Raw genomic sequence first — 23,716 nt, 5'->3', positions numbered from 1 at the left:
ATGTATCTTAATAATACATATACATGTAAATTTCCTTTCTGTGCTTTTTGTAGATCATATTTCTTCATGCCAGAGTACATCTTTGGCCACTCTTTTGATTCTACTCCAGTATGATATTGAGCAGGCTCAATTCTGCCATAGAACAGGGTGATGATATTTGTTTTATATATATGTGTTAAGCTTGACAGCTCAAAATTATGCCCTTTCTGTTCTCTTTTCTGAGCATAAGACTCAGTATAGTGAATACTTTTTACAAATGAATTAAAATTCCATTTAATTTTATTTTAGTCTATTTCTGGACTGTCCCTACCATAATCAAGTATTCATAACCTGAAAAGTCAATTTAGATTTTTCTGTGAAATATGATTTTACAATTCTGTTCTCTTTCCTCTGTAAAGTCCACTGACTAGCAACTTACTCTCTTATTTTATTTTTGATTGAAGAGAAAGTTAAGACTGCCTTGAATTTTGTAACACTTAAAATAGTTACACATGTGCATTTAATTAGCATTACACGGAACAAGTACACCAGGGAATGGAAAGATGTGGTGTGAGGGAGGGATGCTTATAAGACAAAATCTTTTCCCCTTGTGTTTAAAACAAAAGAGTCATCTTTCAAAATATGAATTTTATAAAGAGGTCCTTCATATTTCACAATCCTGTTTTTGCCCCACTGTGTGTGTGTGTGTGTGTGTGTGTGTGTGTGTGTGTGTGTGTGTGTGTGTGTGTGTGTGTGCATTTCTTCTTTTCTTTAGTACAGCACTTGGATCCACAGATAAAACTTTAAATTCTCTTAATAAGTGTTACTGGTATAAAATTAAAAAGTCGTTGTGAAAGATGTTATTCACGTGCCTCCAAATTGGCTACAGTGAACCAAACTGAAGGACAAAGCAGCCTTAAATACTTAACTTTTAAAGAGGGGCAAACCGCTGGAGCCAGCCTGGGCTTAACAGGAGAAGACACATCATCCATACATGGTCACCCCAGTGCACCTTCCCAGCCTATAAATGTAGAATTGAGGGCTTCCCTGGTGGCACAGTGGTTGAGAAGCCACTTGCCGAAGCAGGGGACACGGGTTCGTGCCCTGGTCTGGGAAGATCCCACATGCTGCGGAGTGGCTAGGCCCGTGAGCCGTGGCCGCTGAGCCTGCGCATCCGGAGCCTGTGCTCCGCGACGGGAGAGGCCACAACAGTGAGAGACCCACGTACCGAAAAAAAAAAAGAAAAAAAAAAGTAGAATTGAGAGCTTTGGGGGAGATTCATAGTAATTGTGGGTGTCATCCCAGCAAAGCAAGGGTTCATGATAAGGATGCTTTCTCATCTCCAAAGCAAAGTGATGGTGTCTCTAAGAGAATCAGTCATGAGGACTGCTCCACAGTGAATATTGCATACAATTTTTAAAGCTGTTTTTAAGAATTTTTAAGTTGTGTTATGTTCTATGCTAACTCCAAAACTAAGATCTTTTCTTACTTTTTGCCAAAAAATATATTTCTTGAACATAAGAGATTATACCTTGACTCAGAAAACTCACTCAAAGTGCCAAACTCAAAGTTCGAAAACATTATAGAAGATAAATTTTTGTGTTGTTTTGCTGATCCATTTCCACCCTACCAAGAATATTTTGGAGGAAGAATTTAGGAAAGATATCTCTGCCTCTCCCTCTTTCCCTCCTTCCCCTTTTCCCTTCTTTCTTCCCTTTACATTTTCCATGCAAAATGCCCCCTTTGTTTAAACTGTTTTCATTTAATAAGTGTAATGTACATATATGTTTTAGGACATATTCATAAAGTGAACACAGTATGCTGACCCCCCCCCCCAGTTAAGACATGTAACATTTCTAATTTTCTTGAACCTGATTGTGTCTGCCACTCTAATTTCATTCCTTTGCCTCCTTACCCAAGATAATCACTATTCTAAATTTTGTGATTATAATTTCCTTGCTTTTATTTATAATTTCACCATGTATTTATACATATCCAAATGGCATGCTGCTTAATTCTGTTGTTATTGAATTTACATAATAGTATTATACTGTGTTTTCCTGTAATTTGCTACTTTGCCCAACAATATATTTGTGACATTCATTATACTTGATGGTGAGTAACTATAGTTAATACTATTTTTTTTTTTACCGTTGCCCCATATTTTGTTGTATGAAGTCACCACAATTTATGTATTTATTCTCTTGTACATGAACAGTTGGTGTTCTATTTTCTTGTCATTATGAACTATGCTTCTATGAATATTCTTCTTTCCTGGTGCACATGTGCAAGGGTTTCTCAAGAGCACATTCCAAGGAGCAAAATTCTGGGTCACAGGGCATTGCATACCTTCAGTCTTACCAGATTATGTGAAATGCTTTTTTCCAAAGTGGTAGTACTAAGAAAGTTGTTCAAGTTATTACTTTTTACTGCTGTATAGTAGATTTACAATATTATATTAATTTCAGGTATACAACATAGTAATTCAAAGTTTGTATAGATTATATTCCATTTAAAGATTTTATAAAATATTGGCTATATTCCCTGTGCTGTACAATATCCCCTTGTAGCTTATTTTATACATAATAGTTTGTACCTCTTGGTCCTCTATCCCTATGCTTCCCCTCCCTCCTTTCCTCTCCCCACTGTTAATCACTAGTTTGTTCTCTATATCTGTGAGACTGTTTCTGTTTTGTTATATTCATTTGTTTATTTTAATAACATACAGTATTTGTCTTTGTCTGACTTATTTCACTAAGCACAATACCCTCCAGGTCCATCTATGTTGTTGCAAATGGCAAAATTTCATTCTTTTTTATGGCTGAGTAGTATTCCTCTGTGTGTGTGTGTGTGTGTGTGTGTGTGTGTGTGTGTGTGTGTGTGTGTACTGCATCTTCTTTATCCATTCATCTTTTGATGGACATTTAGGTTGCTTCCATAGCTTGGCTATTGTAAATAAGACTCCTTTGAGCACTGAGCATATGAAAACTTTGAATTAGAGTTTGCATGTGGATTTTTTTAAAATTGAAGTATAGTTGATTTACATTGTTGTGTTAGTTTCAAGTGAACAGCACAGTGATTCAGTTATACACATATATGTGTGTGTGTGTGTGTGTGTATACAGATTCTTTTCCCTTATAGGTTATCACAAGGATTGAGTATAGATCCCTGTGCTATACAGTAGGTGGTTGTTGATTATCTGTTTTATATATAGTAGTGTGTATATGTTAATCCCAACCTCCTAATTTATCCCTCTCCCACCTCTTTCCCACGTCGTAACCATAAGCTTGTTTTCTATGTCTGTGAAGCTTGTTTTCTATGTCTGTGAATCTATTTCTGTTTTGTAAACAATTTCATTTGTACCTTTTTTTTTGATTCCACATATAAGCAATATCATATGATATTTCTCTTTTTCTGTCTGACTTACTTCACTTAGTGTGATAATCTCTAGGTCCATCTATGTTGCTGCAAATGGCATTATTTTATTATTTTTTATGGCTGAGTAGTATTCCATTGTATATATGTGCCACATCTTCTTTATCTCTTCATTTGTTGATGGATATTTAGGTTGCTTCCATGTCTTATCTATTTTAAATAGTGCTGCCATGGACACTGGGGTGCGTGTATCATTTCAAATTATAGTTTTCTCCAGATATATTGGATATATACCCAGGAATGGAGTTGTTGAATCATATGGTAGGTCTATTTTTTTTGTTTTTTGAGGCAACTTCATCCTGTTTTCCATAGTGGCTGCACCAATTTACATTCTCACCAATAGTGTACAAGAGTTGCCTTTTCTTCACATCCTTGCCAACATTTATTATTTGTGATCCTTTTTATGATAGCCATTTTAACAGGTGTGTGAGGTGATATCTCATTGTGGTTTCGATTTGCTTATCCCCAATTATTAGCGATGTTGAGCAACTTTTCATGTGCCTCTTGGCCATCTGTGTGTCTCCTTTGGAAAATTGCCTATTTGGTTATGCCTTTTTGTGTGTGTGTGTGTGGTATGCAGGCCTCTCACTGCTGTGGCCTCTCCCGTTGCGGAGCACAGGCTCCGGACACGCAGGCTCAGTGGCCATGGCTCACGGGCCTAGCCGCTCCACGACATGTGGGATCTTCCAGACTGGGGCACGAACCCGTATCCCCTGCTTCGGCAGGTGGACTCTCAACTACTGCGCCACCAGGGAAGCCCTATGCCTATTTTTAAAATCAAGTTGTATGTTTTCTTGATTTTGAGTTGTTTATGTATATGGTATATTAATCCCTTATCCGTCATATTTGCAAATATTTTCACCCATTTAGTAGGTTGTCTTTTGTTTTGTTGATGGCTTCCTTTGCTGTGCAAAAGCTTTTAAGTTTAATTAGGTCCCATTTGTTTATTTTTGCTTTTGTTTCCATTACTTTAAGAGACAGATCCGAAAATATATTGCTACGATTTATGTCAAAGAGTGTTCTGCCTATGTTTTCTTCCAGGAGTTTTATGATTTCAGGTCTTACATTTAAGTCTTTAATCCATTTTGAGCTTATTTTTGTATATGGTTTGAGAAAATGTTCTAATTCCATTCTTTAACTTGTAGCTGTCCAGTTTTCCCACCACTTACTGAAGAGACTGGTTTTTTTTTTTTCCTATTGTATATACTTGCCTCCTTTGTCATAGATTAATTGACCATAAGTGCATGGTTTTATTTCTGGGCTCTTGATTCTGTTCCACTGATGTATTTCTATTTTCATGCCAGTACCATCCTAATGTGACACCTCCAGTTCTGTTCTTACTCAAGTTTGCTTTGGTTATTCCAGGCCTTTTGTTTTTCCCTACAAATTTTAGAATTATTCATTCTAGTTCTGTAAAAAAAAAAAAAAAATGCCCAGCAGCACACTCCCCAAGCAATATGCTCTCAGAACTCCCCCTAAGAGGGCTGGGCTGCCTAGGTCCTTCTATTGCGGCAGGCTGACTATGTAGGCTGACTGGTGGGCTTTGTTGGCCCCTAGCCCCGTTGATTACCAGACCCTGCCTTGTGTGGATGTTGCTAGCTGCTGATTAGTGGGGCCTGGTCATGAGGCAGCTGACTGAAGAACCCTAAGGGGTCCTGGGGCTAATGCTGGCTCACTGGTGGTAGGAGTCAGGGTCCAGAAGACTCTGGGGCTGTTGCTCCCCCTACTGGCAGGCAGAGTTGGGTCCTGGAGTCTGGCTGCAGGGCCCAGGGATCCCAGAGCTGGTATCAGATCATTGGTGGCAGGGGTCTGGTTCCTGACACAGTTGGGTATGTGGTCCATGGTGTCCTGAAGCTTGTGTTGGCCTGCTAGTTGCAGGGCCAGGACCCAAGGCCCAGATCCCAGGCCCTTCTTGTCCCAGGGTAGGGTCAAGCCTGCCGTGGACTAGGTCTTCAGGCTGAGGGACTGTGATTTTCTTGCATCTGGTGTCTGCCCCCTAGTGGGTTAGGCTGGTCTAGAGGCTGTTGCAGGCTTCCTGGTTGGCAGGGGTGGTGTCTGCCTACTGGTGGGTGGAGCTGTGTCTTGGCCCTCTGGTGGGTAAGTCTGTGTCTAGAGGTGGCTGTGGTCTCAGGAAGTCATTAGGCAGCCTGTCTGCTGATGGGTGGAGATGTGTCCCCACCCAGTTAGTTGTTTGGCCTGAGGCTTCCTAGAACTGGTGCCTATAGGCTGTTGGGTGGGACCAGGTCTTGGCACTGTTGAGCCAGAGGGAGGATCCCAAGATGCCAGCTGCCAGCAGCAGTGTCCATGTGATAGAAGCTCCCTAATATGGCTACTGACTGCATCTATGTCCCCAGAATGAGCTACAGCCACCCCCCGCCTCTCCATGCGACTCTCCAAGACCAGCAGTTAGATCTAGCCCAGGCTCCTGTCAAATTACTGCTTTTGCCCTGGGTACCAATGCATATGGGATTTTGTGGGGGCCTTTAAGGGTAAAGTCTCTGTTTCCCTCAGTCCTGGCACTCTCCAAATTAAGCCCCACTGGCCTTCAAAGCCAAGTGCTCTGGGGGTTGGGGGGGCTTGTCTTCTCAGTGCAGGACCCCAGGGCTGCAGTTCGCCCACCCAGGGGTATGGGACTTGATTATATAGTGAGCCCACCTTTCCTATCCTACCTGTCCCATTGTGGTTCCTTCTTTAGGTTTTTAGTTGTGAAAAATCTTTTCCTGTAGGTTCTCGTCTTTTTCATAGATTGTTGTTCTGCAGATAGTTGTAATTTTGGTGTGCTCATGATAGGAGATGAGCTCAGGGTCTTTCTACTCCACCATCTTGGCCAATGCACCTATTCTCTCCTTAATTTTTTTCCATTTAAATGACAGTGTGTCTTGTTTTGTTCCTCTTTGGGTTGATCCTCTTTGGGACTTGGTGCTTCCTGGACCTGGATTTCTGTTTCTTTTCCCAGGTTAGTGAAGTTTTCAGGTATTATGTCTTCAAATATGTTCTCTGTTCCTTTTTCTCTCTCTTCTCCTTCTAGGACCCCTATAATGTGAATGTTAGTATGGTTGGTGTTGTCCAAGAGGTCTCTTAATGTCATCATTTCTTTTTTTCTTTCTTTTCTGTTCAGCTTCAGTGATTTTCACTACTGTGCCTTCCAGTTCACTGATCCAGCCCTCTGTATCATATAATCTACTGTTGATTCCTTCTAACTTATTTTTTATTTCACTTATTATATTCTTCATCTCTGTTTGATTCTTCTTTATATTTTCTAAATCTTTCTTGAAAACTTCTAACTTCTCATTCTATTCATCCATTCTTCTCCTGAGTTCTTTGATCATCTTAATAATAATTTCTTTGAACTCTTTATCAGATAAATTGCCTATCTCCATTTAGTTCTTCTTCTGGAGTTGTATCTTGTTCCTTTGTTTGGAACATGTTCCTCCATTTGGAACATATTCCTCTGCCACCTCATTTACCACTTTTAATATCTATGTATCTTGTAGTTTAATTGTTTGTCCCAACCTTGGAGAAGTAGCCTTTATAGGATATGTCCTCTGCGTCCCAACAGCACACTCCTCTCTGATCACCAGAGCTACATGCTCCAGTGGTGCCCCCTATTTAGACTGTTGGGTCCTTCTGTTGTCATGGGCTGACAATTGTGGGCAGTCTGGTAGATGTGGCTGGCCCAGGGTCTGGTTGGTTGCCAGGCTATGCCCTGTATGGAGGCTAGCTATGGAAGCCTTTGGGGTTCTGGAGCTAGTGTTGACTCACTGATGGGTAGAGCTGGGTCCTGGGGTTGCAGGCCAGGGTTCCTGGATCTAATGTTGGCCTGCGGTAGGTAGAGCTTGTTCCTCACATGGCTGGCTACAGGTTCCAGGGTGACCAAGAGCTGATGTTGGCCCACTCGTAAGTGGGACTGGATCCAAGGGCAGGTTGTTGAGAAGTCCAAGGTACCTCAAGCTGGTGTCGTCCTGCTGGTGGGTGTGGCCAGGGTCTGGGGGTTCCTAGGGCTGGTTATCATCCTGCTGGTGAGTGGGGCCAGAGCCCAGTGTCTCCTGGAGCTAGTGCCAGCTCACTGGTGGGCTGAGCTGTGTCCTGGGATCTCTGGCTGCAGGGACCTGGGGGTCCTGGAGCTGCTTTTAGCCTGTTAGTGGACAGGGCCTGTTCCTGACTCAGCTGACTATGTGGTCCAGGGTGTCCCAAAGCTTTTGCTGTCCCACTGGTGGATGAAATCGAATCCTGGGGCAGCCGGCCGAGGGTCCCAAGGTATTTTGAGCTTGTGTTTGGCCTGTGGGTGTTCTGCGGGCTGCGGTGGTTCTGGGGGATGGTATCGGCCCACTGGTAGACAGAGCTGGGTCCTGGGGTCTCTGGTTGCAGGGCTCTGGGGGTCCCAGGGCTAGTGCCTGCACACTGATGTTTGAGGCAGGGTCCTGGTCAGTCTGGTAGACAGGGCCATGTCCTGGGGTAGTTGTGGGGTTTTAAGGCAGCCTTCCTGCTGGTGGGTGGGACTGTCTCTCTGCCTGGCTAGTTGCTTGGCCTGAGGCATCCCAGTACTGGTGCTGATAGGCTAGTGGGTGGGACTGGGTCCTGGTGCTAATAAGCTAGAAGGAGGATTCCAAACTTGCACTTGCCAGCACCTGTGTCCACATGGTAGAACAGGATTCCCCCAAATTGGCTGCCACCAGTGTCTATGTTCCCAGGGTGAGCTCCAGTTGCCTCCTGCCTCTCTGAGAGACTCTCCAAGATCAGCAGATGGATCTGACCCAGGCTTCTTTCAAATTACCACTTCTGCCCTGGGTGCCAGAGGGTGTGAGAGTTTATGTCTGCCCTGTAAGAGTAGAGTCTCTATCTCCCACAGTCCACATGGCTTTCATCATGTGTAAGGCTTAGAGCAAGGAAGGCCTATTCACTTATTTCTATTTTTTATCGTGAGATAATTAATAAGAAATCTGTGTCTGATTGAGAGCACTTTTTGTGAGCATTCGAGATAAAAGTAATACAGTTGAATATTAAAAATCCAACCGCTCTATTCTAAGGGCTTTGTAGATAATAACTCATTTAATCCTATGACAATCTATAAGGTAGGTACTATTATTCAACCTATTTTATAGATCAGAAACTGTGGCAAAGAAAGGTTAAATAATTTGGCCCAAGTTGCTTAGTTAGTAACCATTGAGAGCAGGATTCAAATCTAGGAAGTTTCGTTCTGTGTAACATGATAAATATCTAGCAGTGAATTTTTTATTTATATTATTTGGGATTTAGTTGACTTCCTGAATCTGTGGATTGATGTCTTTCATAAACTTTGAAAGAATTTCAGGCATTATGTCTTGAAATATTGCTTCTATACCATTGTCTCTACTGAACTAGAACTCTGGTTAGGTATATGTCAGCTTTCCCTCTCTATTCTCCATATATTTCAACCTCTATTTTATTTTACACCTTCAAGTCTTCCTGTGCTATTTTCTGGGATATTTATTCAGATCTGTTTTTTTTTTCTACCACACTATTTCTATGTTCTCTTGGGTCTAATCTGCTCTTTAATGCATATATTGAGTTTTAATTTCATCTATTACATGCTACTAAAAATTCTTTTTTTCATACAAATTGTCTTGGCTTTTGATATATTTTGTTCTTTATTTATTTAGTTTATATTTCTTTTAATACATTTTATATCAAATCTCATGTATATATAAAATTCAGTGCTTCTATTTTATGAAATTTTTGTGATTTCTTCCTGATGACTCTCACTCACAGTACTTTATTTATTTTAGGGTTTTGTGATGTTTAAATTTTGTGAGCTAATGTTCACTGGAATCATATTTGCAGAGTTTTTAAGGTCTATATTTAGAGTGCATTCTTCCAGAGATGATTTGCATACACCATGTGTCTTAGGTTTCTCTAAAAGCAGAGCCAAGTCAGAAATGCTTGTTTATGTGATTTATAGAAAGAGTGCTCTCAGGAGACAGAGAACAAGGGCGGCAGGATAGACTTGGAGAAAAAAGATGAGCACAAATAGAGTCTCAGCTGGAGAACAGCGTGGTCAGGTCCTTTGGGGAGGATCAGAAACATAAATTGCTCCACAGAGTGGAGCTCCTTGAGGTGAGATAAATAGCCTCTTCTACACTTGTGTCCATTTTTCATTGGCCATTGATCTATTACCCATGGTAGGGAATAGCCTTCCTGGGAAAGTAGCTTCTCTTTAGCAGAGGGTGGATTTCTGAACAAGGGAGGGGCTGTGAATTGTAATCCCCTACCATTCATAGCAAGTGGAGAAGAGGTGCACTGCTGATAGAAAGGATCTTGGTAGTGAACCAACAGCTACACATCACTGCCATCAACTTCTCATACCCCTCAGCTCTGCTTGCTTCTTACTTTAAATTTACTCTGTCTAGGCAAAGCTTATCAAAGATTCTGCTTGGTTAAAATTTCCAAGAAAACCTACTTGAGGAAGAATAGTGGGGCTGCTACTAATGCAATTGGTAACAAGGCCTTTATTGATACTCATTATCTGCCTACTTCCCTAGCCATTTTACATTCCTTATAAATTTATAGTTGTAACTGGGCATTGGGATGCCAAGAAATACCTCAGTGGATCATCTGAGAGCCTAACATATTCTCCCCTGCCCTGGTTCATAGCAGCTACCCACAGCAGTGATCACTGGGGTCATTAAACTGATCAGTATTTAAGTCCTTTTTTTCTTGCTCGTCTATGCGGCTGACTAGGCAGCAATTGGAGCTATATGTTTAGCAGGACTCTTACCGTTTCCCCTGGTAAAAGCATTCCCTTTCTGGGAAACAAGACTTCTAGATTCATAGAGTCTATTGGTAGTTTTCACGGGAGTATTTTAGATTGGATAATTCTGATGGAAAATTTGTTTCACTCAATAATTTTCGAGTACCCACAATAAGGACTGAGAATATAACAGTACATACAAGAGGCAAAAGTTTTCTTTATGGAGTTTTTGTCCTAGAGGTGGGAAGATAGATAATAAAAAGGAAAAGTAAAACAGTTTTATAGTATAAATGCTATGGAAAAAATAAAGAAAGAAACAGGTATAAGAAGTGTTCAAGAGGGACTGTAGTTTTAAATAAGGCCTTTGGGTAAGACCTAAATTTTCCAATGGAGCCAGCCATGAAAGTATCTGGGGGAAGGATGTTGCAGGCAGAGCAGTAAATAAGTATGAATGCTTTCAAGTAGGAGCATGCCTGGAGACATGAGGAGTAGCAAGGCTGCTGTGTATAGAGCAGAGTATGTAAGAAAGAGAGTGGTAAGAGACTGGGTCATTACAGAACAGGTAAGTATAGGGGATGAAACAACAGAATAAGTAGCTCTTCCAAATACCAGTGCAATAGCACTGTGTTTCCAAGAGCAACCAACTGGAGAATTGTCTAACTCTGTTTCTTGAACATGATATAGAAACACTGTAGAAATCTACAGCATTTGTATTTGAAAAATGAGATATGTAAAAATCAGAGAATGTTGTCACCTGCTTAATAAAATCTTCTGAGCTTTGGGAATTAAAAGTCCCTCACACACAGACAAACCTCCACAGAGATTCTGCTCTGAATTCTCACAACTGTCTTCAGCTGGGCATTTTGGGAGCCGGAGGTGGGGGCGGGGGTGGGTAGTGGTTAACTCAGAGCATTGTGACAGCCAATCAGAAAGTATAAGCAGTATTTCCGGCTTGGAAGCAATTACATTAGATACAGCTTCAGATAGTGGGGATTAGAGAGGAAATATTTCAGTTTAGGACTTGAAGTTCCCAACAGAAAAACATAGTCATTAATCTTAGAAGGCCAATATGTTTTCTTGCCTTTTCTTCCTTTACCCATCACATCCAAACTAAATATAAAGAGAATGAGTCATCATTGAATATTTGGGTTGGAAAAGGATCTGTATTTAGTGTGAAAGAGATTATAAACAGATGAGAGTTATACATAACACACACAAATTTTTTAAATGTTCATTTGATTAGCTAATATTGAGTGTTATTCCCATTATTATACTAGGTGTTTACTAATCTGAATTGCAACTTTTGATTGAAAGAAACATTTTGAAAGAAAAACAAATTTAAAATAAAGGTGATTTTCAGCCCAAAGCCTAGATGAGAGAGCAGCCATTTAATGTTTTGGTAGCTCTTCGTTTGTTTGTTGGTTCATTTGATAGTTTATTCATTTCTCTAATCAAAAACCCAGAAAACAAAATATATATATATATATTTTTCATTAAAACAAAATTTGTTTTAATTCTAAAACAATAAATATTTACTACTGACATTTTAAAAAATATAGATAAGCAAAGGAGGGAGAAATAAAAATCACTCATAATCCTACCTTCCAAAATAACCACTGTTACCCTTTCAAAAACAGAATACAATTTTGTTACCTCCTTTTCTCACTTTGAAATATACAAAATACTTATTGAGTATCTGTCAAGTGTTGGGCTTTAGGTCAAGTTCTGGAGGTTAATAAGTGACTAACACAGGCATGGTCCATGCCCTATGGAACTTACAGAAAAGTAGGCATGAAAAACATTAATCTGATAATCAGACAAATAAATATTTAACTATAAATTATTAAAGTGTTTAGAGATAAGATTTCAGGATAAGAGTATATAAACTGTAAAATGAGTAGAGGGAAATCTGGGAGGTCTTTTCTAGGGAAGAGACATTTGAGCTGAGATCTGAATGGGGAGTGGGAGCTGGGCATCCAGATAGGATCAGTAGCCTGTGCAAACATGCTGAAACATGAAGGAATAGAATACTTTGGAGCAAAAACAAGATCACTGTGTCTGAAGGACAAAAAGCAAGGAGGATGGTAGGCACAATTAGGGGAGGTGGTGGGGCAGATCCTTTGGGGCCATATTCAGAATGTTGGTTTTCTTATAGTTAAAATTGTTTGAACCAATTTCGCTAGGATATTACTAGGTTCTCTTGGGCTGGTTTGTAGTTGACTATGATGTACACCAAAGTTTAAGAACCCTGATTATAATGCATAGTGTTTCAAGGACCTTGTTTATGAGAACAATTGGATTAATGTCCTAAGAGAAAGAAAAATGGCCATAACATAAACTGACTCTACTTTGGACTTTTAACAATACATTTTACTTTTCATTTTATTGAATATTCAGAGTAATACATGTTCATTGAGAAACTTTGGTAAGAAAAAAAAATATCAAAGTATATCAAATTACCCAGAATTCTCGCACATAGAAATTATTAGATGCCATGTGGGCATATTTTCATCTGGTTTAATTTATGAATGCATTAAACATATTTGAGAGCATCATGTTCATTCATTTATTTAATTATACATTTATTGATATGGACTAGGTGAGATACTATGCTGCTCTGAGCTGGTGATTCTGCTTTAAATGACGCAGATAAAGTTGCTGTTTTCTCTTTTTTATTTTGTTATCTCATGTATACAGAATAGTGCATAAAACCCATATGTACACTCAAAATAACAATCCTAAGGCACGTGACTGTGCAAATACCAACCAGGACAATAAATAAAATATTAGGCCCCCAAACCTCCTTATGCCTCTCCCCTAATTACAGCCACTCCTCCCACAGAGGTACCCCTTTCCTGACTTCTTATGCCTAAACAATAGAGTATTATTTTGTCTGTTTTTTTGTTTTTGTTTTTGTTTATTTTTTTTGTGGTACGCGGGCCTCTCACTGTTGTGGCCTCTCCCGTTGCGGAGCACAGGCTCCGGACGCGCAGGCTCAGCAGCCATGGCTCACGGGCCCAGCCGCTCCGCGGCACGTGGGAGCTTCCCGGACCCCGCGGGGCACGAACCCGTGTCCCCTGCATCGACAGGTGGACTCTCAGCCACTGCACCACCAGGGAAGCACTGTCTGGTTTTTAATTTTGTAAAATTGGGATCCTATTTTAGGCTTTTTTTTTTTTTTTTAGTGTGATTTTCTTCTTCCCTCAACATTTTTTCTTGAGATTCATCCATGTTGTGACATAGGAGTCCATTGTGTGAATAGAATGTGATGCATTTATCTTTTACTGTTGATGGGCATTTGGGTTTTTCCAGTTGTTGGCTGTTATTGCCAATGCTGCTGTGGACATTATTTGTACATGTACTTTGGTTCACAGGTACAGAATTTCCCCCAGGTATATTTTTAAGAATAAAACTCTATGGACCATATGATAAGTACATATTCAACATTACTTTTTTTTCCCCCACTTAGTATAATTAGCAATAAATGATATGTATTTACTTATATATCTAAAACTATCCATAAAAACATATTTTAATTGGGGCATGAAAAACATTGTAATAATGTGCCCTAAATTACTTAAGAAAATTCTTTGTTGTTAGATTTCTTTGAGACTTTTTTGTTTGTTAATACTAATCTAAGAACATTTGTGTGAGAATTTTTGTTTACATTTAATATTAATTAGTTATCAATTAATTGAATTTATTAATACATTTTGTTCATTTTAAAATTTGTTTACATAGTTAACACAGATGAGAACTTTTGAGGTCAAAGAAAATGAAATTATTAGGTTATTAGTTTGTATCATTCAACATTCACTCAGGAAAAAGAAAATCACACTAAGTGGTTTAAAATAAAGAACTGCTTACAACAGTGTTGAAAGAGCTGGAGAAGGTAACAGGGAATGGTGATACTACTACCCAGACATTGGTTAACTGCAGAAAGCTATTACTGCCCCTAGAGGTGGGAGAGCAAAAAGAAAAGCAGAATTACCCAGACCTCCTGATTGTAGTATTTGCTGTTGAAGTTGCTGAAGCGCTGCTGCTGCTTTGGGAATCACTTCCACTGCCACTGAGCACGAAGCCTGGAACCAATTCCCGCATGATATTGCAAGAGCCCAGGAGGCTGAATGCTGCTAGTGCTGCTATGCTCTCTGCTAAAGCTGCTGAAGTCCACAGGCATTCATGTGATCTCCCTTAGCATTTCTGAAGCCAGAAGCAGTGGTGGGGGTGGGGGGAGAAGGTGGCCTCTCTCTTTCTTATGAGTGCCTTCCTCTAAGAAGCAGACTCTAGGACAGAATTCAATATGCAAGAAGCTTATTGGGGGAAACACTTTTGAAATATAAAGAGGGAGGGAGGAGGAGTAGATGGGATGAGGCTTCAAACCAGGAGGAAGGGTTGACACCTGTGAAAGAAGAGAAGGAAGGAAGGAAGCTTGAGTAGGAAGACCCCCAAACTTCAGCACAGTTTTGAAAAAGTCTTGGCCAGGCCAATTTGGGATCCTGGAGCAAAGGCTGCCCATTGCAAAGACTCCCATAATGGGCAAAAAGGCCAGGCTGTTGTATTCCTGCCATGCTCAGTCACTGACTTGTAGCAGCCCAGACAAAGTGTGGCCTGTGTAACTCCACAGGTGGGGTTACTGGAGGCCATCAGTCAACTATGTTCTTCGCAGTGGGTTCTTTTGAGGGAGAACTAAGCAAACATCTTTGTGGTTGCTACACTTCCATGGGCAGAATCTAACCAGAAGCCAGATGGCAAGAAAGCCTGAGGAATTTAGTATTTAAGCTTCCAGCCCATTTCAACATACAGAGGAATATAGAAAGATAAATGCTGAAAGAAAATGACAAGTATCTGCCACAGGAACACGTTGTTAAATTACTTTTGATTCCCTCACAGAGGTATATAAAACTTCCCTTCTCACCAGTCTGAAAATATTGGCTACAAATAAATATCATTGTTAATTTAGAAGGTCCTGACATAGTCTCTTATTCATATTTTAATTTATATTTTTGAGTTAATGAATGGATAGTTAATTTTTGAATTATTTTCATTTTCCATTATTTGAATTATTCATTGATTCCTTTGCCAATTTAATATTTGTCATTGATATGTTTGAAAATCTTAGATAACTTTTAAAGCTTGGTCACATTCATTGTAAATTTTCATGCTTTTCAAATTTAATGTTGTTCTAAAATCATGTTTATAGCTTTTCAGAACATAAAGTATCCTACACTGTTGTTAGAAAAAATTTGAAAATATATAAAAATATAAAGTAGAAACTTTAAAACACCTGTAAGCCTATGCACATGTCACTATTAACTCTCAAATATTATTCATATAATATTAGGAATATACTGTATCCATAGATTTTTCTCCTTTCTTATTATATTTTGAGCATTTCTTCATCTTTCCTGTGAAAATTATTTAAACATACTATATAATTGGATATTAGAGCTGTTTATTTTTCCTCTAGTAAAAATAATGCTGCAGTGAACATTTATATTTGCAGTTGCTTTTCCCCATATCTGCTTATTAGGCTAGGTTTGCAGTGATGGAATTACTAGTTCAAATGACTTAAATTTTAAAATATTATTATGTTTTGAAAATGATATTTTTAACTATAAAATAATTTGTATTCATTTTAGAATATTTGGAAAGTATAAAAGAAGCACTAACAAAATTAAAATGATGTAATATATTGATAGGATGTTTATTAATATTATGCATGTTAAAAGGTATGTATTTTGATATATATTGTCAAGTTGCAAACATTCCTATTCATATTCCCAGCAGCAGGGAATTTACACACCTTTGTCAACACTTGGTCAGATGAATTTGGAGTCCTTGAGATTTATCATTCTATCAAATCTTTGTCAATTTCATCCTGTTTTAATTTGCAGTTTTAAATTATTAAAGATGATAAAATTTTTATTGTTTATTGACCATTAATATTTTAATTAATTACCTTTTCATGTATTTTATCCATTGTTTTTATTAGGTGACCCTATTTTTCTTTGTTTTTATGAGAGCTCTTTATAAAGGATTAACACTTTGTGTTGTTACCAGTAGTTTACATTTTGCCTAATCAACGCGTTAGCATATGGTGTGCATGAGCACAGCTTCAGAACTCCAGACAGCCTGTGTTTTCATCCAGGCTTGTCCTTTTACTAGCTCTAGGTAATTTTTCTTTTCTTTTTTTTTTTTTTTTTGTTGTGGTAGGATGATGGTGGGAGTGGAGTATCTGAATCCTTTTAACGTAGTTTCTTTAACCTTAAATTAAAAAAAAAATATTGCCAGTATATATCTAGGTTTTGTCTCTTAATTATTGAGTGACTCTTTTCAAGCTTAAAGTTTTCAAAGAAAACCTTACTTTCATTTTTATTTAACTAATGATCTTATCTTTTTGTCCCATTTTATTTTTTTCCTCCTCTGTCAATTTTGGATCTCCTATTGTTTGGCTGTTTGACCTCCCGAACTTGTTGTGTAATACTTTTCTATTGTCTCTCTGTTCTTTTGCTCTATTTGTTTGGAGGAGGGGGGTTGGGAGATTTCATCACCTTTATTGTACAAATTTGTGCAAGATTTTGTCTTTTACTGTTTTAATTTCTGTGTGCTCTCTACTTTTGTTTTCTGAGTGTTCTCCTGCCACCCCCCACCCCATTTATAAGTATTTCTTCTTGCAAAGTTTCTTTTTCTTCCTAGAGTTTGTCCCTACTTTATTTTATTTTCTATTTTTTCATGCTAGAAGCTTTCCTCAGATAGCTGATAATCCCAAACTGTCTGTCCTGAAAGCTCTCAGCCTGTTAGTGGGGCTTGTAGAATTTGAGATTCAATGTAAGATGATGTGGCAGGGCTTTTACTGGAGAACTCCCGGCGTTAGTATGTTTAAATTTTATCTTTTGGATCATCCAGATTCCTTCGAGAGGAATCCTTTAATCTCTTGTCTGAGGTTGTCAAGAGTTGAGGTGAAAACAGCTGAGGTGTGGAGGTATGCCCGTGTCAACATTCTGTAGTTCATTCAGTATATTGCCTACAACCTCTGCTGTGTCTTGTGGTCCCTGGTCCAGAGACCACCTCTGTTTCCCCATCCGACTCTGCCACCACAATAAATCTTCAAGCTTTTGCCAGGTTGGCAGGTAAGACGGCTGCCCAGTGACATGGAATGAAAGAGAGTAACTAGAGATTTAATTGCTTCTCAGACAGCTTTCACCAATGCTTCTAATTTTCTTTTGATGATTCTCTATTGCCAGCCTAGAGGTTCTCTTTCTTGAGTCCCATAAGTCAGTTCTATAATTTTGTTTCTGTTGTCTCCTACTGAAATGCATTTTTTTCAACCCACCATCTTAAATCAGAACACTAATAATGTTTCCAATTTTGCTATTTTCTTTTAGTTTTCTTATCCTCTTCCTTCTCTTCTTGGGCTCTCTTTTATTTCCACGTGTCTCTTTCCCAGTTTCAAAATTTCCTCCACATCCTGTTGTTGTAGCTCATTCTTCATCTTTACTTTGATCAACTTCCATCTTTCTTGAATTATGAATACCCATAATATGAATATTATGAATGTACAAAGCAGGAGCTCTATAAATTTTATTTTTAGTTCTTGTAATATATTTTTAAATGATGCTGTTGCATTGCTTGTATTAGAATACTGTGGTCTCTGTCTTCTCTGAACTGTTGCAATTCCCTCCTCATCCAAAATTTCCTGACTCCAGTCAGTTCTCCCCACAGCAAGTGAAGTGAATTTCTAAAAATAAATATTTGATAGTTTTACTCTTCTACCTAGAACCCTTAAGATAAAGTTAAAAACTTATACATGACAAATCCCTGTGTGATTTGTCTCTTGTTCTGTTCTTCAGATACTTTCGCTGTTACTCAATGTGATCCAGACATATTCTCTTTTGCAGTTTCTTGAAGGTCCTGTGCCCTTTTATGCCACATTTCCCTCTGTGTGCTTTTCACATTTTTGTTTCTTTATTTGTCTAGCTAACTGCAGGCCATCATTGATGTCTAGTATCTCCCCCATAAAGCTTTTCTTATCCTTCTAGGTTAGTTTCTCTGTGATATGATCTCATAGCACCTTGCTTCCTTTACATCTCTCATCACAATTGTACTGAATGAATTATTTATATAATTATTTTTTATGCTTACTTTTCCACTTATCTGTAAGCACTATGAAGATGGATTCAAGTATTCAGACATCACCTGTTCCTAACAGTATCTAGCATAAATGAAATTATGATACGGTCTCTTCTTTTAAAGATTTCATATTTCAAAACATTGAACAGAATCTATAAAAGGGTTTGAGAAATTAATGGTGATAGCAGGTATGCTTAGTGTTTTCTTCCTATTTTAATAGTGGTGGGTCTAGTGTTCCAAGATTAATTATTGACTTTTAAAAAACAGTTTAAAAAATTACATTTAAGAAATATTTTTCTCTATATTTCCTCTATTTTAAGATATTGGATTTTGTTTTCAGTTTAGAATGTCCTTGGAGATATAGAATTGGGGAAATTCTGAGCATTTAAAGTTAAAACAAATGAAGTAATCCTACATATTATTTCTAGTATGCTTTCATATTCATTATTTATTTGGGCTATGAAAGGAATATTCTTTTACTGTAGCTTCTTTTCATGCATTTAATAATATTTTTTGGGGGTAATAAAACAGGTCTGCTACTTACTATTTCAGAAGAGAGAGTATAGTTTTCTGGTGTTGGTGGGTTTAATACTCAGTGAATGAAATTATATCATTATTGCATAGTTGTGTGCTTTAAAAAAAAAGAGATGAGGGCTTCCCTGGTGGCGCAGTGGCTGAGAGCCCGCCTGCCAAAGCAGGGGACACGGGTTCGTGCCCTGCTCCGGGAAGATCCCACATGCCGCGGAGCGGCTGGGCCCGTGAGCCGTGGCCGCTGAGCCTGCGCGTCCGGAGCCTGTGCTCCGCAGAGCGAGAGGCCACAGCAGTGAGAGGCCCGCGTACCACAAAAAAAAACAAAAGAGAGATGAAAATCATGAAGCATTTGTTCTCTTTTGACTGTGAACAATTCGTTAATTGAAAAATGTTTAGTCATTTCCAGGCATATATACTGGACACTGAGCAGTTATCAACAAGCATTCCATAACATATTTTGGGAAATTTAAAAAATGTATTCCTATGACTGATCCTCATCACCTAGCAACAATTAAAGGAAGTCAAAGAAGTCTCAAATTTTTTTAACTCAGAGTAGAACTTGCTAATAGTTGTTTACTGTGTATCTGTTTATGTGCTGTATGTATATCTGTGATTTACAGACAAAGTAAGATTTTTCCATGATTTTTTTCATGGTTCCCATGAAACAATTTTTACCCCCTTGGGGGATGATATTACCCTTGTTGCAAGTACATGACCCAGAGTTAATCAATTTTCTTTACTATGATACCTTTTTCATCATACTATTCTTTATCTCATTAATCATTTTTATAAAAATTCATAATAGCATATCAATATAACAGACCTTAAGGACTTGGAGGAGTTGGTATAACCTACAATAATCTACACATTTATGAGTTCATATGACAAAATATTTGAGGAAAAAAGTTCTTTTATATATCTTATAATTTGTTTTATTTGTATTTTTTTCCACAGTGTCATAATAAAAAGATGATGGCCTGCTGAAGTACTTAATTTTTTGCACTCACACCAGGCTTCTAGTCTTGATCCTGTGAACAACTTTCTTATCAAGTCACCAAACTGTATTGTTCTATAATTTTTATAATAATACAAGTTATCAGGCCACTGGTAAATATGTTTGATATCTTCTCTAGTCTTTACTTTTTCATACTGTGAGTTCCATTTGTGTATCCCTAAGTACTGGATGTCTATATAATAGGAAGTCATTTACTTACTAATTCAAGTCTGGCCATGATATTTGGATGTTAATAAAATAAAATCAACAGGACACAAGACTAGATATTAAATTACCAAACAAAATGACTGCTTAGCTGATCACTCATGATGAACATGTCTGCTTCCCCAAATAAATTGTTTATAAGTTCACAATGAGTATGAGAGAAGACTGCATTTATAGGATAAACAGATTTAAAAACTAATTTGAAATGATGCCTAAGCTACTTATCAGGGTGGTGAAAAAAAGAAAATTTGGAGTCAGGAGAATTTAGGGTTTGAGCTCAATGCCCTTGGGTGAAATATATTACCACTGAAATTTTAGTTTACCTGTAAAATAGGAGTAAAAGGTGCCATTTTCCTACACTGGATTGGTGAAGAGATAAAAAATGATAATGCATATGGAATTTCTTTTAAAGTGCCATAAATTATTATAGTTTCTACTATATACAAAATTTTAAATTTTACTGGTAATACTTTTATAAATATTGATGGTTTTGCCAGGCATTTCTTGGGAAATAAAATTAAAGTACAAGTCATATAGGTAACATTTTCTTGCTTTTTTGAAATATGATATATATAATAATCAGCCCCTTAATTCTTTGCCCATACATGAAATTAATATGCTTTTGCAAATGTATATCTGTGAGGGTATTTTGAGGAAACTGAGTGTTACCAGTTAGAGAAAAATCTATCTGCTTTATAATATATTTTCAAGTTATAACTATTATAGTTCACTGGAAGGTTAATGCTGAGAAAATCAATCAATTGATCAATTTTTTTCCTAATTTGAAACATTGGCGTTATAAAGAGAAGTGAAAATCAACTATAGATAAAAGTGAAAGCCCCACTAATAGAGGACTCAGGGAGAAAACATCATTTAAGCATGCTATTTAAACATCTGTAAAAAGCATGCTATTTTAATAAGTTATTCAGTTATTTGTGTAGTAGGTACAGCCTATGTGTTATTTCCTAACTCTGCAAATGTCTTATCTCAAAATAGATGTTACTTAAGTAAAATCACCCTTAGCTTTGTTCTTGTTTCCTAACAAAGATGTGCTACTCTAACATTATTATGAAACACTGTAGCAAATACTCCCTGAGAATGCTCGTGCCCTGGGGATATTTGGGTCAAAGATAGATAAAGCACTTTTTTTCTTTACAATTTATATATTCCTAAAATTTATGTTAAATAAACTTTGTAAATGAATTCATTTAAAAAATGAAGAAATTTTACTTTTTAGGTCAATCATGTTGATGTAGGAATACATATTTCTAACATATTTCTCTTAAATATTTTACATATTATAGTTTTTTCAAAGTATTTATACATATCAGATATTGAAGATAATTAACTTTCAGAAATAATATCAAATTCTCATTGGCTTTTTTTCTTTCCAAACATTTAGTTCCCTAATAATTTATGTATCATTCATTCATTCAACAAATATGTGTTGCGTATTTATTATATGCCAGGTATTACTTAGGCACCAAGAGACTATCAAAATGAATTAGATCACTGTGCTCTTGAGGAACTCATCAACTAAAAGAAAAACACATTTGTGTAATGAAAGTCTGAACACAACAAGTATTTAATAAAATCTTACCTATTCACAGACAGATAAGGACAAAGCATGTGCACATGTGTATAAACAGCAGAAGAAATGGTAAAGTCCACCTTAGTGTTGAAAAAAAAAGTAAAATTACTAGACACTGAATAAATATGTGTCAGCCTGAGAGGGTCAGTGAAAGTAGGAGATGGCCAATGTGTAATGGATGAGTGAAGGACTTGTAATGGGAGGAAATGTGTAGGAGGTTGGAAGGTGGCTCAGAGAAGGATGAGAAATGTATGTGGGAAGTAAGAAGGAAGGGATGACTGCAAGCTATGATCACAACATGACTTATCTGATGAAATACTCTGGGAGATGAACTCGAGTCTTTAGTTTTCCTAGAGTAACAACTTGGATTTTGAAATTGCAGAACTTTGACCACTGTAACTTAACAGTCATTGAAACTGTATATGGAGGAAATGAAATATCTCTATCAAATATGACTGTCATTCTCAGAACTGCCATTGACCAGGTGGTTGTTTTAGGTTACAAATCTCATTTAATCACAAATCAAGTTTTTATTTTAATTGAAATAATATTCAAGTTACATAAACAAAGACAGTAACTCTAATCAAGTCAAACTTGATATCATGAAAACATTTAAAAAGTTATCCTTTACAGATTTCTTACTTGAATTTGTTTTGGAGTTGTGATCTTATTTTATCAGAGTACAAAATTCTCACATAAGTTGTAAACTTTAAAGAAATTGTGTCATTAATGAAAATTCTATATTACATTGGTAGAAGTACTAGAATGAGGCCCACTCATCTTTCGGAAGTATTTTTGAACTTGAATCTAACCATTTAGAGAATGCTATTGAAAGTGAAGATGTATATTTGTTTGAATAGAAGAAACATTGAACCCAATTTCTTAAAAACTTGGAAAAAATATGCTATGGGATATCAGGTGTCAAGCCACAATAATAATTACACTACATTAATAAGCATAGGGAAAAAGTCTATCCATCTGGTATATCAGACATGCAATAACAGCACCTATGAAGATACTCCAGGATATTACTATTGATCAGTACTGGAATTGCCACTTTTCAAGACTGACTTTTTTGTTCCTCAGCTAAAGTTTCAGTTTTCAAAAAAGGGTCTGGACTTCTAATCTGGACTCTAAATATATTTATTTCAAAATGTAAGTTAATATTACTTTTAATATCATCAAGCAAAGTGGTACAAAAGCTTATTTTATACAATGAATTCTGTGGTTAGAACAACCATTCTATTATGTTAGTGAAAGAATTATGATCTTATAAAATGGGATTAGACAACCATTTATCTATTCTATTAATAGGAACATCCTGGACTCTTTTCATATGGTATGTTGGATGTTTTGTATTTTATAGAACCTTATTTTGTGGATTGTTTATATGAGTGCTAGTGGCAAAGTGCTTTAGACTTTAGAGTTATCAAATGATTGCTTATGCCTCTGGACACACTGGGGAACTTCAGTAATAAGGTTGTATTTTCCAAGGGCTGAGATACTCTCTTTGGAAAATGGGTAGTCTTCCCCAAAGGATGCAAACTTATCTCATCCCTTGAGGGGATTTTTTAAAATTGAAGTATAGTTGATTTACAATATTGTGTTAGTTTTGGATGTACAGCAAAGTGATTCAGTTTCATTCATATATATGTGTGTGTGTGTGTGTGTATGTATATATATATACTTTTTAAGATTCTGTTCCATTATGGGTTATTACAAGGTACTGAATATAGTTCCCTATGCTATAAGTAGGTCCTTGTTGTTGAGGGGAATTTTTTTTTTAATGTTTCTAATCTGCCTTCTCTCAAAGCCCTGATGCTAACTCCTCACAGGGACGATTTCTGTGCTAAAGATCCTATTCTTGTTAATAAATCAAAGGTTGATCGTAGAGCCACTATGTTTCATGATGTGATATTTCAAGGTTTCTATGTCAGTTGTCCTGGCCCTATAAGGCAATGAGAAACTTGAGTCTTGGGATATTGGGAGCCAGAATCTGGGGGTGACTAAGCTCTTGGTCATATTTGGAGTCTCCATATGCTTTTTTTCCCCAAAGAGATAGTGTCTCTGAGTAAACAAGGGAACCTAAGTAAAAAGTATT

The 23,716-nt window shown here is 37.4% G+C and overlaps 1 protein-coding gene across 2 annotated transcripts in view; it reads left to right on the top strand.

The window, feature by feature from the left end:
* The window catches only part of TAFA2 (TAFA chemokine like family member 2), a 557,381-nt gene that overhangs the window by 386,137 nt on the left and 147,528 nt on the right, over positions 1-23,716 (top strand). The gene's annotated exons all lie outside the window — the stretch shown is intronic.

Source organism: Kogia breviceps, chromosome 12, assembly GCF_026419965.1.
Source record: "Kogia breviceps isolate mKogBre1 chromosome 12, mKogBre1 haplotype 1, whole genome shotgun sequence".
Lineage (NCBI taxonomy): Eukaryota > Metazoa > Chordata > Mammalia > Artiodactyla > Physeteridae > Kogia > Kogia breviceps.
This window is presented reverse-complemented; position numbering and strand designations above follow the sequence as displayed.